We start from the raw sequence: 16,888 nt of genomic DNA on the forward strand, positions 1-16,888 counted from the left end.
TTTTAGTTGATTTAACTCATTTCTCAAGCATTTCTTTGAACACAACAGCATATTGCCTGTGCTATGTTAGCTTTCATGGTGGAAAGTAAAGACAGACTCTACAGACTCATAGGTTGGCACTGCTTTCTGATGAAGAAGCATGGTCACATGACCTGGTGTGCTGGAGAGGGAAGCAGTGCAAGCAGTGACCCAGTTAAACAACAGCCTCTACACACACACACACACACACACACACCACAGAGAGAAGGCAAATCCACACTCAAAAACAAAAACCTTTAACAAAAGCGGTGGCAGGCAGGGCCCAGGCATGCAATAAGCCCTGCTCTTAACACACACATTCCAGAGCTGAGCCGTACACCTGCCTGTCGGTACTAGCATCGGCGCCAACAAACACACATTCACATATAAAACCTGCATGTTCAAACATACACACACTATATAACCAAAGGGAAAACCAAGAGTTCAAAGCCCATAGTCAGTATTCCCAAACTAGCTAAAAACAACATCAAGATAATCTAGAATAAACATCCCAACGCAGACAAAGTCACCGGCATTGACACACAGATATTTCAGCATCGGTTGTGTTTACTCATAACCAACTGTAGCACCGAAAACGAGGAACTGGCCAGTAACAGTCAAACCATCATCATAAGCCGCAATTAGAAAAGAAAGATGGGATTTACCGATTCCATGGCCGTCTTCGGATGGGAAAGGCTAAAAATGCTGAAGATGTGGCTGTGAAGTCCAAGGAATCCTGCGAAAGCAAAATGAAAGATAGATTAGTCTCCTGAATACTGATGTTTCACTTAACAGGAGTTATTTTTACAAACGCGGACTCATTTCACTGTAGGGGTGTAACAAAATATCGTGCCTCAATACATCGCAATACAAAAATGCAACACTGTGTGTCGTGGATAGTTCAAAAAAATTACTGTGTGATGAGTTTTAGTGTCAGTACTACAATAAACTACTATATTAATGTTGAATATAATGTATAATAATGCAATGGGGGAATATTTGTGGGTCCTGATAATGCCTATATCTTGTTACCAGTATAAAGTGGCCGACATTATATTAAATATATCTAGTCAGTGACAGAGATCAAGCATATTCATCTAAAATAATCCTGTATTTTCAGCTTCAGAATCATGAATATTGTTATTCTGGTGTCTCTATTGTCCTGTGCTTTGGGTTTCCAGCACCAAGTCCAAGACTATTCATTTACACACACACAATGTAATACCAAATTTAGCATTTTAAATCAACAGTACACTTTTGTTAACCTTTTATCATATGTCTTGGAGTATCGCAATAATATCGCACCGCGAGTTCAGTATCGTGACATGTGTCGAGTCGTGACATGAGGGTTTCGTTACGCCCCTATTTTACTGTATTTATTCCAGAACTCAGAGCATGAAACGCCAGATCAAGCCAAACACACACAAGGAAAAGAACAGAGGTTTCACCCTTGTGTTTTGGCGTCAGAGGTCCAGAGCATTTATGGGGAATTGGTTTATCACGATTTCGGGGGACAGTTGGTGTGTGCTGGGATACAATGGACACATTGCTACGATGCTGTCACCCAATCCCACACGTTACATGCTAACAGCTGCAACAAGAGAGTGGTATTCAAGGCCTGACAGCAATGTCTACTGTACCATTATCAGTCAGCTGTATCCCATAACGGACTGGGAAAGCTTAATATTATGAGACAAACACAAAAGTTGAAAAAAAAAAAATCTAAAGCTCAGTCAAAATAAATGCCCCATAGTGATGCACAAAATATAGTTGAGCTTACTGGTATCGGTGGCGTTTCTTTCACCACTTCTCCTATTGGTCTGATATAACTCAGAAGTTAGCATCACCCTGGTTCCCTCAACACAAACCCAACAGGATTATTTGACTGGCTTTTGGATTATTGCAGAAAATAAGTTCTTTGACCAACAAAAGCTTCTTTCATGTTTTTGTTCATTATAATCTTCACAAAGGAACAACATTTATTAATGTAAAGTCTAAACACAGAAGTACAAAGCTAAATGTAGGCTATAAACGAACCACACCACGGCTGCACGATAGGGTTGTGCCGATAGACGATAGTATCGTGTATCGACGATAGTCAGAGATATCGCTGCTGGCAGATGCTTTTGACGATATCAATACGATAATTGGCTCGTTTTCCCATTAATGTATTAAATCATTATTATTATTATTATTATGAAGCTAGTACTGTTATTAAATTAATTAGGAACTACAATTAATTTGCCTTGCCTAAATTCATAACGACATCACCATATAACCACACTTGCGACATTACCGACACGTGCGTATATGAGGACTCCTCGAAGAAAATGTTTTTAAAACAGACTAAAAAAACTACATCCCACAACAAAATTTAATTGCAAGGTGATCCATTCTCAGATTGTCAAGAGTGCTTGTTTTAACAGACGCATATCATTCTTAGACAGAGCCAAGACGAAGACGGCATCGTTGTTCGTCAGTATTTTGTCTCCATAGCACATTAACAAAACATTTAAATGACACTAATAACATTAAAAACAATACAATTAAAAAATATTAATGATAATAATGTCCAAAAAATTATATATGACATAAAAGTCTTTAGTTCACGAACGCAGCACAACTCTGCCGTCTGTGAAAATCAAAAGAAAGAAGTTTAACAAGAAATATTCTTCAAATTTTTTCAGTCAATAATGTAAGACCACAAGAGAAATATTAAGTCAGTAAATTAAGACAGTTGCTATACCGTTATATCCACCGTCGTCTCTGAGAGAACTTTCACTTTCAGGGAACGAGCGCGTTTACATGCACGTTATCGACTCGATTATGCTGAATAAACTGACGATGCATGTGGTCATGTAAACGCATTAACCCGTTTTCCTTTATCAGAGTCAAGTCATAAGTTTAAGTATAACCAATCGACTTGTAGATTTTTGCCCGGCATTTATAACACATTAATGTTATTTGGGCTTATTGAAGTGCGGTGCGCAAATGTGAAGTGCATCCAGACAGAGAGAGCACTGGTAGGAGGACATATATCGCAGACTCCGACTCTTTCTTGACCAAAGAAATTATTAAAACGTGTCCTCATCTTGTGCAGAAGTAAAATTAGGGCTGGGTACCGAGTTTGGAACGATACCCAGCCCTAGTCAAAATGCTGCATTTGTCGGCATGAGAGGATAATGTGTGTCTGTAAATTTCCCGCTGACATGTTGAAATATTCCGAGTCAGACACAAGAATGATTAGGCTCTTTTTTTACCTCACTATACCGGGAAATAACTTGATTTAGCCTATTAATACACACTCCACCTTTGCTAGCAAAATAGAAGAAGATTATCATATATAAAACAAAGTAACAACACAAGCAAATTGATGAGTAAATAAGCAAGTTAATAATCAAATAAGTAAGCCCCACCCCCTCACTATAATATCGTGTATCGCCGATCTCACAGGCTGACGATTGGACGATATGAAAATGGAGCATATCGCCCAACACTACTGCATGACCATCACTATTGCTTTCGACAACTTGAGTCATGAGTCAAAAACATTCTCCCAGAAAGTCTGAGTTAGAATAATTAGCAAGAACATGATTAATTATAAAACACAATGAGACCGTAAAAAAGGACTAGTTGAGTAGATGAGTTTTTCTGTTCACTATCATGACATTTAATGTCAGAAACAACCTTTTTCAAGACAAGAAAAAGCTTTAAAAAAAATACACACACAAGGGGGTCTGACTGATGTCACATCGTAGAATAAAACACAAATATCTTGAGCTTGTTAACCACAGACCTTAAACAACAAAAAAAGAAACAAAAAAACACTGACTTCCAGGCAAAAATAGCAAGTTAGATCACTACGGGTGTATTCACACCAGGAAAGTCCGCTAGTTCGACGAACTTGAGTTTGATTCACTCGAACCCAACAAGACCGGTGTGAATACACCCTTAGAAAAACAGCACACTAGCTCTCACAAATTCACACAATTAGAGGTATCATTCATGATTGTACCAAAAACACTGGGCAAGAAGTTATCATCTTATGCAAAAGATACAAAATTTGATCAGCTGACTATAATAGAGCACTGGGTCCCAGTCACTACAGCCCCTTTCACACAGAGATTCAGGAAAATACACGGATAATGTGTGTCGTTTGATTTTGGTTCATTCACACTAGGGCTGTCACTTTTGAAAAAAATCAAATTCGAACGGGTATCAAATATCAAGCAATGTATTCGAATATCTACCCCCCTAATTCACACTGCCAAAGATTTTCCGGAATCAGTGAGTGCGTTCACACACATCCCGTAAAGATCCCGTAAAGACATGTGACATCGATGTGACGTAATGTTTCAGCAGCGTCTTAAGTTTGCTTGTGCATTTTTTTTCTGATTCGATCATAAACTAGCGCATTGTGTACCGTGTCACTAGCTGGCGAACGATCTCAGCTTCAGCGTCATCACTACGACACACCCATTACGGCATTGATTACGGCGGCCATGTTATTAGGTTCCCATCCCGGCATCAATCCCGGGACGTGTTTGCGTTCACACAGTAGGCACTCTCGCAATTTTACGCCAATTTCCCGGGATCAACGCGCTGTGTGAAAGGGGCTTATGAGGACAGGAGAGTCCACATTAAGGGCAGTCCTCACTCAGATGGGGCGTCTGGGAGGACCAGACAGGATTCTCCCAACAGGAATGTGCCAGATTGGATTAATCCTGAGTGGAGAGAACTCGCTCTTAATGGGGCTTCAAAATGAGACTGTAATCTTACCAAGAAAATCCTCTGAATACAGAGAACAAGAGTAGCTTGCGCCGCCTGCTCAACCGTCCATGGTTAAACCCACCATCAAGCACAAGTCATTCAGTAAAAAACAAGATATGTCGCTGAAGTGTTTGTCAAAACCAGTTTGAGAACATAGGGCCCTATGAAATCCGTTTTATTTTTTCTCAAATTCCGTTTTATTTTTTTTCAAATTCCGTTTTATCGGATTTATTTTTAGCCCTTTCGGATTTTTCGGATTTGCTTGTTTTCTTTTCACTTCTAAGCTGTATTGACCTTTAAAAATTCAGTTACACAAACTCACAATTCAGCTTTTTTATTTAAATTGTTAATATATTCAGCAAAGCACATTCAAAATTCTCCAAAATTCAGCCAAACCTTCAACAAATCTCTGGCCAAAAATAACAGTAACATGAAGGTAACAATTACAGGGTAGGATTGATGAATATTAAATGAAAGATTAAATTAGCCTTTAAATCATTTTTCACAAAGAATGCTTTATAAAAATATAAACCTCACATATTTAAGCCTTTAAATCATTTTTATAAAAAGAATGAGTCAAAAAAGATAAATTACTGACATTTAGGCTACAAATACAATGCATATTAGCTTATCTTTAATTATTAATAGTAAAATTCGGTCCGATTTTCCCGTGGCGTCTGTCGTTGTTATCCAACCATGCACTGCACTCTCCACAACAACAAAGAAGTTTAAGTAGCTAATAGATTTCCACCACCGAAAAACTCTTGCTGTAGCTCTGCTACAAGATTTATTTACGGAGAAGAGAAAAACACCTAGTGTTTGTGGTGCACCCCCATCCTTTATGTTGACTGAGCTTTCAATGTTGTAACGGAAAGGGTGAAGTTGATACGTTGGTTCTTGTCACATGAAATGCGGTGCGCTTGCGACATTCTTAAAAGTTGAGGTGTTTTCATCTCGCTGCGCTTGGAAAAAATGAGCGCGTCGCTTCAATTATGAGCGCGCTTGCCGCGCGCCTACATTTGAAATAACGGACTTGAGCGCGCAAAAGACACAACATTAGAACGGCCCCTTGACGTGCTAGTTACCTACAATCAGGCCACGGAGACGGTAAAAGATACGCAGCAAGAAGAAACACTAGTGGTTCACGCGTGCGCGCATGCTGAAAAGCGCGCTGTTTGCATCCCTGTATATATTAACTGTATTGACGGATGTCTCTCTTTATGGCTCTGGGTTTAGGTAGAGACCTTTAAATAATAATAAAAAAAAGTTTATTTAATATGTCAACAAAATATATGCAAATTCCGGGCGATTCCGTGCGTATAAGAGAATTCCGTTTTCATGTGTAAATTCCGTGATTCCGTCCGCGTTTTCCGCATCACGGAAATCATAGGGCCCTAAGAACAGCTGGTACAGAAGATTAAGTCTCCCAGACCAGTTTACTGGGTTTATTTGGTGAATCAGTCTCTCTTGTTCTCTCCTGTCCGGCTCAGAGTCTTGCTTTGTTGACCCTAAAAGGAAACTCGAGGCCTAAGGAGAGCTTTTAAAGCCCTTTAAAAATCACCAGTCAAATGGGCTGTTTATGTGTGCGGACGAAAGAGGATGATTTCACAATGCTTTCACAAAGGAAAGAAACGTTCCTGCAGAGGACGGACCAGCCTAGCTTGCCACATCCTGACCATCGGGCTTTGATGAACAACCAAAAAACAGGCAAAACAAGCAGACCCTGTTAAAGTCAACTGGTTCAACACATACAGGGTAAAAATATGCAGAAGCACAGCCAAGCATGCTCAACATTGTTAACAGAAAAGAGACTCATTTAAAGGCAACATTAAATAAAAAATGGTCCCTCTTGAACATTTCCATATGTGAATGTTATTCCAAAGATGCTCACAATCAATCGTCAAAATAAAGATTTTTTGTATTTTTTTTATTAGGATGAACCAGAAGTAGTTTGTTTTCTGTGGATTAACTGCCATTTATTAATTGTTCACCACAAGGCTAGTAATGTGCACTAAAAGTAAATGGGCTCAAGTTTGATTTCATGCGGAGAAAACCCAGAACCGCCGCTTCTCCAATGTTTCAGCAAACTCTCATTCAGGAACTGAACGGGCACTTTTCACAATCCAACCGATTTATGACGGATAAAATCAAGTCCACACTAAAAAGACTTGATTTATAAAACTAACAGCATTTTGCCTTCAGATCTTTAAGCAGTGTTTAATAAACATTTTATTTCATTTTCCCTGTAGTCCACTTACAATGTTTACAAAAACATTCATAATTTGGCTTTTTTTTAAAGGCTCAAGCCCTTAGAATTACAGTTTCTTAGCAAAGCCTGAATTACTCAGTGATTACACGTTCATAAAGCTGAAATATGGCATAAAAAAAAGTTTAAAAAGTTACTTTGGTAAAAATAAAACTGTATCCATTTGCTTGTTAACATTGGGATCTTTTGCAGAACGGGAGAAGCCACACAACCAGGAACCAGCAGAAGATCGGGAGACCACGGAGTTACTGCCGTTTTTGCAGCTTCACTTCATTTAATCTTTTTTGGACTGGGCCCAGTTTGGAGGTAAAGTAAGTTTCATGGCACAGGGCTTTCCTGCTAAATTGTGTTAGAGGTCACACTGGTGCTACCTCCATGTTGCCCAACTGATAAGAGCCGCCATTTCTGTTGCATATTAGAAACATCAAATGTCGAACGAAACGAAACGGCGCTACTCAGTTTATGAGCTTGGAGAAATACTAGACAGTGCAGCGCTAGCTCAGAATAGGTTTACTTGCGGGCCCATCTTTGATCACATGACGCCGTTACTACACAGCACTGGGAGATCCAGTGAGAAAGCATTTAAATGAGCCGCAGTATTAATAACATCACAGCGAGATCTAGTGGGAAGCGCTCAAATATAGCACAGAATTCTGTTGTAAACCACAGATATCAGATCAAACAGCAACATTTGCATGAACGAACAAGTTATAAAGGACTCTCAATCCAAAAATAACCAACATTCAACATGGATTTAATATAGCAATGCTAACTGTAACCATGGTATTGTGGCAGAAATAGTTTGTGTTTTTTTCTTCGTACAACCTTTTAAGAGTGAAATTCACTTTTTCCAGCACTTTAAAGCTGTAAGTATGATCCAATTTTAATGTTATTTGTAAAACTAAAAGTTTAAAGATGAAGGAAAACTAAAACTTTGTGGCAAACAAACACTTATTTAAAAAAGACATGAAAAGACATTAAAACCAGTAGATGGCGGCAGAGAAGCACTTAATGACTTGTTAGCCATTTCCACTCCCTAATGTATGGAAAAAAGTAGGAAGTCACAACGTCTCGTGAAAAACAAAGAAAACATTCCTCCTTTTCTAACGTTTATAGTAACTTATATAAAGGTTGTAACCTCAAGACGCATGGAAAGAGTCTAGCACACTCATTCAAACAACAATTAGTATCCTAATAAGAAACTGAAGATCTCCTCAAAACAAACTAACCAGCAATAGCTTATGCTTGAAGGACTCTGATCAGTTTAGGGCAAAACTGACTATTACAAATAAATTGCAGACCATTCAATTCAATAAAACTGGGTTCAGATGATATTCCCAAGCATCACTTCTCAGTAGGGGTGTAACGATACACTCAGCTCACAATAACAATCACCATATTTTGAATCAAATTTAAAAAAATGAAACTGAAATTCAAAAATTAAACTGAAAGTCGAATAACATTTATTTCCAAACCATTAACAATTTCCAATAATTAAACAATTAATTGAACCTTCTGTATGTAATTTAACACTTGCCTAGCCTAGGGGTTTTAACATGAAATTAGACTTTGGAAAGTTTAAAATTAAAAAGATGGACAGTATAAAAATATTCATGATTCTGAACCTGAAAATACAGATATTAAACACTATGCATAGCCTATAAATAATGTAAGTAAATTTTTTTACTGGTAAAATCAGACATTTGCCATTATCAGGACCCACAAATATTGCCCCATTGCATTATTATACACTATATACAACTTTAAATATAGTAGTTTAATGTAATGTCACTGAAACTCTGTAAACGTTAATTTTTTTCTTACGCAGAACACTCACGGTTTCAATGCAGGCATTCGTTAAATCTCTTTTAGACACGCCACCCGTGCAGATTAATGCACTTACATGATTAAAATATATATTTAATTCTCTAGTCATTTTCTCCCTCTCGTGTTGTTTTCACACGTCACACAAGCATTTGAATGTCCGTGTTTAATACAGTATGCGTGTTGTAAATCATAAAAAGGCATCGTGTCTCTTCAGAAGACTTGGATTTGGAACAGACCACTCGATTTATTATTTTTACGAAGCCTTTATGACATGAATTTTAAGTTTTGACTTTAAATTGAGGGACAGAAATCTCTCCGATTTCATAAAAATATCTCCATTTGTGTTCGGAAAATCTCATAGGTGTGAAACGACATGAGGGTGAGTATATGATGACAGAATTTAAATGTTTGGGTGAATTATACTTTATAAATACAGTAAGCTGAGCCTTGGATAAAACTAACTCTGTATGGCGAGTCACATGGTTTACATCAACGATACATTGTCAGATGTTTATATCTCGATATAACGATGTATCGTTACGCTCCTACTTCTAACCCGTGCACCCAACAGTTCCTGCAAACAACAACCTCAATCCTGTATATTCAATTGAATTCAAGTTTATTTGTATCTAGACCTTTTTTAACAATATATACTGTTTCAAAGCAGCTTTACAGAAAGTGCTTGTTTAAAAGTTAGCATTCTGTAATCAGCCAGAGATGAATGTCAAATGTACATATGGCAGTAATAAGATAATACATGCGGTTAGTTAGCGTCATTTATTCAGTTAAGCAGACAGAAATATGAGCCTGGCACGTGACATTCACCCACAGAGGGGGGAAAATGCAGTGCAAGAAACCACTGTTAAATCTGAGGTGGTCTAGTCCGTTGGTAGATCTGATGGAAATGGCTGCCAGAAGGCCTCAAAGCACACATCTGACCAGATAAACACACGGAAACATGCCTGCCAACATGCTTTCGACAGCAATCAAGCTCAAGATCACCAAAACCATTCCCACATGCAGTCAGCAGCTCTACAGAGAACGCATTTCCTGCACTCAAAGCCACAATGCATGTTTGATGTGCTTTTGGAGATGAAATGTCTCTTGAGAAAAGGACGAAAACTGTCCCCACATCACGTTACATTTAAAGCACTTCAACCGCAAGCATTGCATGCAAGGATCATAAACAACCAGGGGTGTAGCGATGCCCTCATGTCACGACTCGACACATGTCACGATACTGAACTCACGATACGATATTATTGCGATACTCCAAGACATACGATAAAAGGTTCACACATGATTAAATTTGGTATTACATTGTGTGTGTAAATGAATAGTCTTGGACGTGGTGCTGAAACCCAAAGCACAGGACAATAGAGACACCAGAATAACAATATTCATGATTCTGAAGCTGAAAATACAGGATTATTTTAGACGAATATGCTTGATCTCTGTCACTGACTAGATATATTTAATATAATGTTGTCACTTTGTACTGGTAACAAGATATTGGCATTATCAGGACCCACAAATATTCCCCCATTGCATTATTATACATTATATTCAACATTATATATAGTAGTTTAATGTATTACTGACACTAAATCTCTGAAAACGTGAATTTTTTTCCCCTCACACAGTAATTTTCATTTTGGGTGAACTAGCCTATCCACGATACATAGTTGCATTTTTGTATTGCGATATATTGTGACACATCAACAACTGAAACCACACATAGGCAGAGAACTAGATAAGAAGGGAGTGGTTTTATATGTGCAGCTGCATTGGTGGTTGGGGTCCAGGTTGTTGTTTTGGTCCATGCCTGTGGCTTTTGTGAGCATGTAGACCTATATGGGGCAATGGGCATTGTGGGATTAAGGAGGAGACGAATGCTTTAATGCAAGCCTGAGGGCACAGCCATCCTTTATCCCACCTCTCTCCTGTTTGTGGCCCGTTCTCTCTGTGCCGTTCCCCAGGGCATCGGATTACAGGAAGAGCCATTATTTCCACAATTCAGTCAGCTCCATTTATGTGGGAAATCAGGCCGCGGGAGCTCCCTTCCCCCCCGCCCGTCCGCCCGCCCTTTGCCACAAAGTGCCTCTCTTGTCAGATAACACTGCCTCTCTTATCTCACTACATGTCTGACTGCGGCCATGAAGCCCTGTCTGAATGCTGAAGACAAAGCAGAACGCACACATAATCACTGGGGAATCTGTGGACAGTAGTGGACACACTGAAGATGTGAAGAGACACAAGCTGGGTTTGCACACCGGGAAACCGGGAGCTGAATATACAGGCAAACCAAAAATTATTCAGACACCAGATATCATTTTTGATGTTTTTTTTTTTTACTAGTGTGTGCAGGACACTGCAGTTCACTTATGTAAGTGAGGATAGCAAAATAAAGTAAATAAAGACATATTAAACCCAAAAATTCTTCATACAGTGACTCCCAGTAAAATGTATAAAAATTTGGACCAAAAATTATTCAGACACTTTGACCTGAATTTACCGTTTTTTCTTTAATTGCTAATGCACCTTTTTACACAACAAAATGAAGCATTGCTTGGTAATTGGTTGAGCTAAACTGGTATTATCTAATAGTGTAGTTAAATTTAACAGCTGACAGATATTCAACATAATTCATGTGTGAGACAGTCTAACAGAAGGATGGACAAAAACTGATTCTTGTCATATTTTATTACCATTTTCTAAACTATAGCGAATAAACTGTGATAAATGTGAGAAACGTTGAATGTGTCTGAATCATAGACTGTAAAAAGATATGGACGTAGTGTCCGTGACGTCACCCGTAGGTTTCTGAAGACCGTTTTTGAAGCCTAAAGTGGGCGTGGCCGACCGTCGCCATCTTGGCAGCGCGTCACTCCCGGGTTGATTTATTTTTACAGTCAGGCAATGAGCTGAGGTAACATGACGGCTAACAGACAGCAGACAAACGGCTAATGATGACTAATGACCACAGCAGCGGGAATCCACCTGTCACTCAAAAGTGGACACCCTTAATTATGCAGAAATTTTAAGGCTTAATATAATTTAAACGGATGAGTTATAAAAAAAAAATATTCACCACCCTCACAGTCGTCATGAAGGGCACAATTAGCTGTATCGACCAAAGCCACATACAGACACCAGGCTGTAAACACGTTTTTTTCTGCTGTAAAAATGGCCATTTTAACATGGGGGAGATACAGATTTGACTCACTTTTGACACCAGCCTCAAGCGGCCAGTCAACGAATTGCAGTTTAACTCACTTCCGAGTTGGTTTCAAGAGAGAGAGACGGAGAGGTTGCCGCTTGGTCTGAATAAATGTTGGTTTGATTTGATTGTTTTTTGACTGTATAATGTCTGGAGTCAAACTGACCCCAAAGCAACTTTGACATCTCTGAAAAATATGCTAATTGCATTTAGTAGAATTGCCTGTACACATTTTACCCAATCAATGACGTCTGGGACACCTTCAAGTATTCAATGATGCAATAGGCCTAATGACTTGAAAAATAGGATGAATGACACAAAATGCAAAGCAATGCAGGCGCATTTTGAAATGTTTTAACTAATCTAGAACTGTGACTAACGATTATTTTGGTAATCAAGTAATCTGTACATTATTTTAATGATTAATCGGATATTTTTTGTGGCAATAAAAATAGACGTAAGTGAACAATAGTCTTTAAAAAAAACTTAAATACATATATAATAATAATTACACTTTACAGAATGATAAAATCCTTGTTTAATATTGGCCAAAGAACATTTAATTAAAATATCCACTTAATATGTGGCCACTTTACAACAGAAATGCTACAGCCACTGTAATTTCTTGAATAAGAACATGTGGACATCAAAACATGCAAACTTCAACTTTTATTTTGAAGACGATCTGCGTATTTAGAAACTGTGATTTCCTGTGTTGTCGTAGATTTATAAAATGATTTCCATTACAAATCTGGAGAAATGAGTTTGTTAACCGGATGTAAATGAAAACATTTATTTCATTATCATATGCAGTAAAAGACAGAGCAAAATATAATGCACGCACTGTAAAGGTTTTGCCACAAACTCAACTCCGACATCACGAGAGCTTTTCACCTCTACGAGAAACATCGTCACCTTTTAATATCGAGAGCCCTCATCATCACACCCCTCGCATGAGGTTTCTCTAGCGTCTCGAATCTGTGTGTGAAAGCCGACATAGCTCATAATGACGCAAGCAAAGTCCGGCATCAAGTATCAGCAACAGCAGTTTATTGCAATAACTTAGCAAGGCAAATTAAGTTCAGCCATCCTATCTGTCCCAAGCACCGCAGAGGAACCCGACACTCTCCTGAGCAGCAAGAGGAAGAGCCAGAGACTGAAGAAGAGCCACAATAAAGTAGCAAAACTGATCTCCGCTCCTCCTCAATGACATCTACATTATTGATCAGGTTGGCTTCTGTAGGACCCACTCCATCTCCATCCACCGGCACAGGACCATTAGGTGTACCACTATAGACTATGGGATGTTAAGCGGTTGTGACTTGGCTTTAGGCAGAATCTTTTGAACACTCGTGTGGCATATGCATGGAGAATCCAATTCGATTTTTGGTCAAAATGACCACCTTGGAAAGTTATTAATGCAAAGAGTCACTTTGAGTGAATGCAGGGCATGAAAGATGTCTTTTTTTTTTATGGAATTGTCACTGATCAGGTTAGTAGTGCTAGTATCAGAGATGGGGACTCGAGTTTGAGACTCGGACTCACACAGTGACTTCAGACTTGACTTGAGACTCGTCCTCGAGAGACTTCAGACTCGAGCTGCGGGACTCGTGAACAATGTTTATTTTTAGGAAACGTCTGATGAGCTCTTGCTGTTATTCCCCTCCCTCCGTTACCTATAACCTGCCTACGCAACACGTGACGTACTATGTATCTGCTGCGCGCGGCCAGAGGACAACAAACATGTCGACTGCACCGGCCGCTGCTGTGCCATTCATCGTAAGCTTTTGGTTTAAAAACTTCAAACAAAAGAAGCGCTCAATGCAAAATATGCGGAATCAAGATAAAAGATTCTGGCTCAACCACATCTAAGTTTATCAGGCATCTGAAAGCGCACCCTGATAGGTCAGTAAACATGTTTAGCTCAGCACTGACCATCTACCGTTAGCTTGCTTCTTGCTTTAGCTACGACCCAACGTTACGGGAGGTAAACTCCGACTGTCTTCCTTATGAAATATAAATGAGCGTTTGTTTAATTGCCAAACTTGTGGTGGTCATTTAACGTAATCATTTACGTGATGGTTAATTATTAATGTTGTCTGCAAACAGGTTACAGGATTATTGTTGATCATGTAACGTTACAGTTTCATTTAGTTATAACGTTACACTGGTTTGAGAGTCTGGGATGTGTTTGACTTCCAGTAGTTTATAAGCTATGATTAGTTGCATAGGCAGTGCACATTACATGGGTGTGCTCTGTAAGTGAAAAAAATTGTGTTATTGCTTATAAATTTTGCAATATTTTCTTGCTCAGAGACTTGAGACTTGACTTGGACTCTAGCTCAGAGTCTTGTGAGCATCTCTGGCTAGTATTCACAAAAATGTATCATGTGTTTATTAGTCTTGCCAGTTCAACTCGTTCAAGCGATTTTAAATGGTTCAAGTACAAAAATAAGATAACTCCATGGTATTCTGACATACGACTTCTGTCAAAGAAAGCTGCCTGTCACACAGTGCAAATGTGACTTATTGTCCTTGAACTGTCAAATGCACACAAAATGTTACACAAGCACAGTCGGTTATATCATACGTGAATGTAAACATTTTGGGTGGGGGTTAAATTTGCATCAATATATTGGATCCATGCATTAGATCTTCATATACTTGCTGCTGTCTGTTCTTAATAGTAATCAAACAACAACAACAAAAAGAAAATCAGTCACTGTTCTCAACTGAATAACGTCTGAATAATAGCATTATCATTAAATCTCATGTGTGTCATGTGAGATTTGGATCATATCACCCACCCTTGGTTACATGCGTTTAGTTTACTGTTACTTTACTGGGTCTTAAATCTTTGATTTTTAACGGGAATGAAAGTGAGGCTGTGAGGGATGGACATACATCTCCTCAGTGGGTTGTACTGTAATTTAATGGGGGGTTTTATTATTCTGCTGATGAATTAGCCTAGCAGACAAAAGTAGACAAACTCCAGACAACATGAGCTGTGGAAAATCTAAAGTGATCTCGGAGCTTTTCACAACCTTCTTTTAAGAAATCTTAAATCTTTGATTTTTAACGGGAATGAAAGTGAGGCTGTGAGGGATGGACATACATCTCCTCAGTGGGTTGTACTGTAATTTAATGGGGGGGGTTTATTCTGATGATGAAACACATAAAAAAATATCTTTCCACGAAGTTTCAGTAAACAAAAAACTCCAGACAACATGAGCTGTGGGAAATTGGAGAAGGTCCAACATTTGAATTTGCACTTGCGTCACAACTTCACCAAACCTATGTTCTATATAGTATGAATGTAACATATGAATGACAAACAACATCTGCCATGGTGACATCATCATGTGATCTCCTAGCGTTAGCTGTGTCGCTTCACTGCCATTCATAAATCCTCAAAGTGTCCATCGTATGCTCACTTCAGACTCTCGCCGGGAGTAGTAGGTCATCCGGGTACATTTCACCTACTGTTTTTTAAATACTATACAGCAGAGAAGCATTTCGGATGCAGTGAATGGTCAAAAATGACACAAACAACTGTGGGGACTGAGAAAAACTTGGTAGGGCAAGTAAAAATCAGAACCACGTGCCCAATCGGACAACCAAAAAAAATGTAGTCCAGGAAAACAAAGTAAATATATTGACCCTGCAGTGTAAATGTGTACTTAAATTGGTAGAATTTAACTTGTATCTACTACAGAAATGCTGGAATCATTCAACTATTTAGATTTATTGGCCAATGTATCGGTTATAGGCTTTCGAATATTAAAAATGATCTGTTAACGGCCCAAAATGTTCATATTAGCGCATCCCTGGTGTGTAATTATTTTGTATATATATATAAATATAAACAAACACATGCATGTATATATTTAATACAGAAATGTTGGCATCATTCAACTCGAACCCGCCAGCCAAATAAACACGAATAGCCGCACACAAACACAGGAGAGTTAGTGTGGCGTAAGACATGGTTTTTGATATGGTCAAGCTCAGTGAGGGGGGGGAAGGGAACGGCCCAACATGATCAGATTAGTCCATCTGGCACACACACACACACACACAGCTCAGCCTACACTGCTGCAAACGTGCCAATCTACCAGAAGAGAAATGACAAAACTGAAGAGGCAAAGAATCACTTATAATGATCCATGAAGAGTGCATGGATGAAACATTGAAATGCGTGAGAAGACAAAACTGCAGAAGAGGCGGCTCAGCGAATTGAGAATCCGCACCATTCCTGACACAGTTTCTGCATGCTTGGCTCAAACACGATCCTGTTGTCAAGGCAACCGTTTCTCTGGACCAGAGGAAAAAAAACTCCCACATTCCTAGAAATTCAAACCTGATAACAAGCATCATCTCGTGATTTATCTGCGATGCTTTCTGTCGTGTAAAAACCGCATGCTGACTGACTATTTACGTGGCACCGATTTAATAGAAAAGCAAGCTCACATACAGCCGACATTTCAACAGCACATCCTTACGACGGTCCTGGTGCAGGCTCTGCTTAACTGTCGCCATGGCAATTGTACACAATGACTGTACATTCTTCCTGTGCAGAAGCAATCCAAGGTCTGAACGCTAGATCGCCATTGTGTTCGCAGGGTTATTACTCTATTCATTCTAGTGCAGTCGTCTTAGAAAGTGCTGGTGCAAAGCAATGAATCAAGCAGAGCTCATATCTCCACTCAAGTTAATAACACCATTAAGTGAGGTAATGCCATATATAAATATATATTTTATGTATGGTCATGAAAGGCCATTCTAAT

At 38.9% G+C, this 16,888-nt stretch overlaps 1 protein-coding gene across 2 annotated transcripts in view; it reads right to left on the minus strand.

Annotated features, from left to right (window-relative positions):
- The window catches only part of ankrd11 (ankyrin repeat domain 11), a 152,201-nt gene that overhangs the window by 108,417 nt on the left and 26,896 nt on the right, over window positions 1-16,888 (minus strand). For both annotated transcript variants that reach the window (XM_084405087.1, XM_084405086.1), the window contains exon 2: window positions 684-754. The gene's annotated coding sequence lies outside the window, so the exon portion shown is untranslated. The remainder of the gene's footprint in view (window positions 1-683; window positions 755-16,888) is intronic.

This window comes from Rutilus rutilus (assembly GCF_951802725.1).
Source record: "Rutilus rutilus genome assembly, chromosome: 3".
NCBI lineage: Eukaryota > Metazoa > Chordata > Actinopteri > Cypriniformes > Leuciscidae > Rutilus > Rutilus rutilus.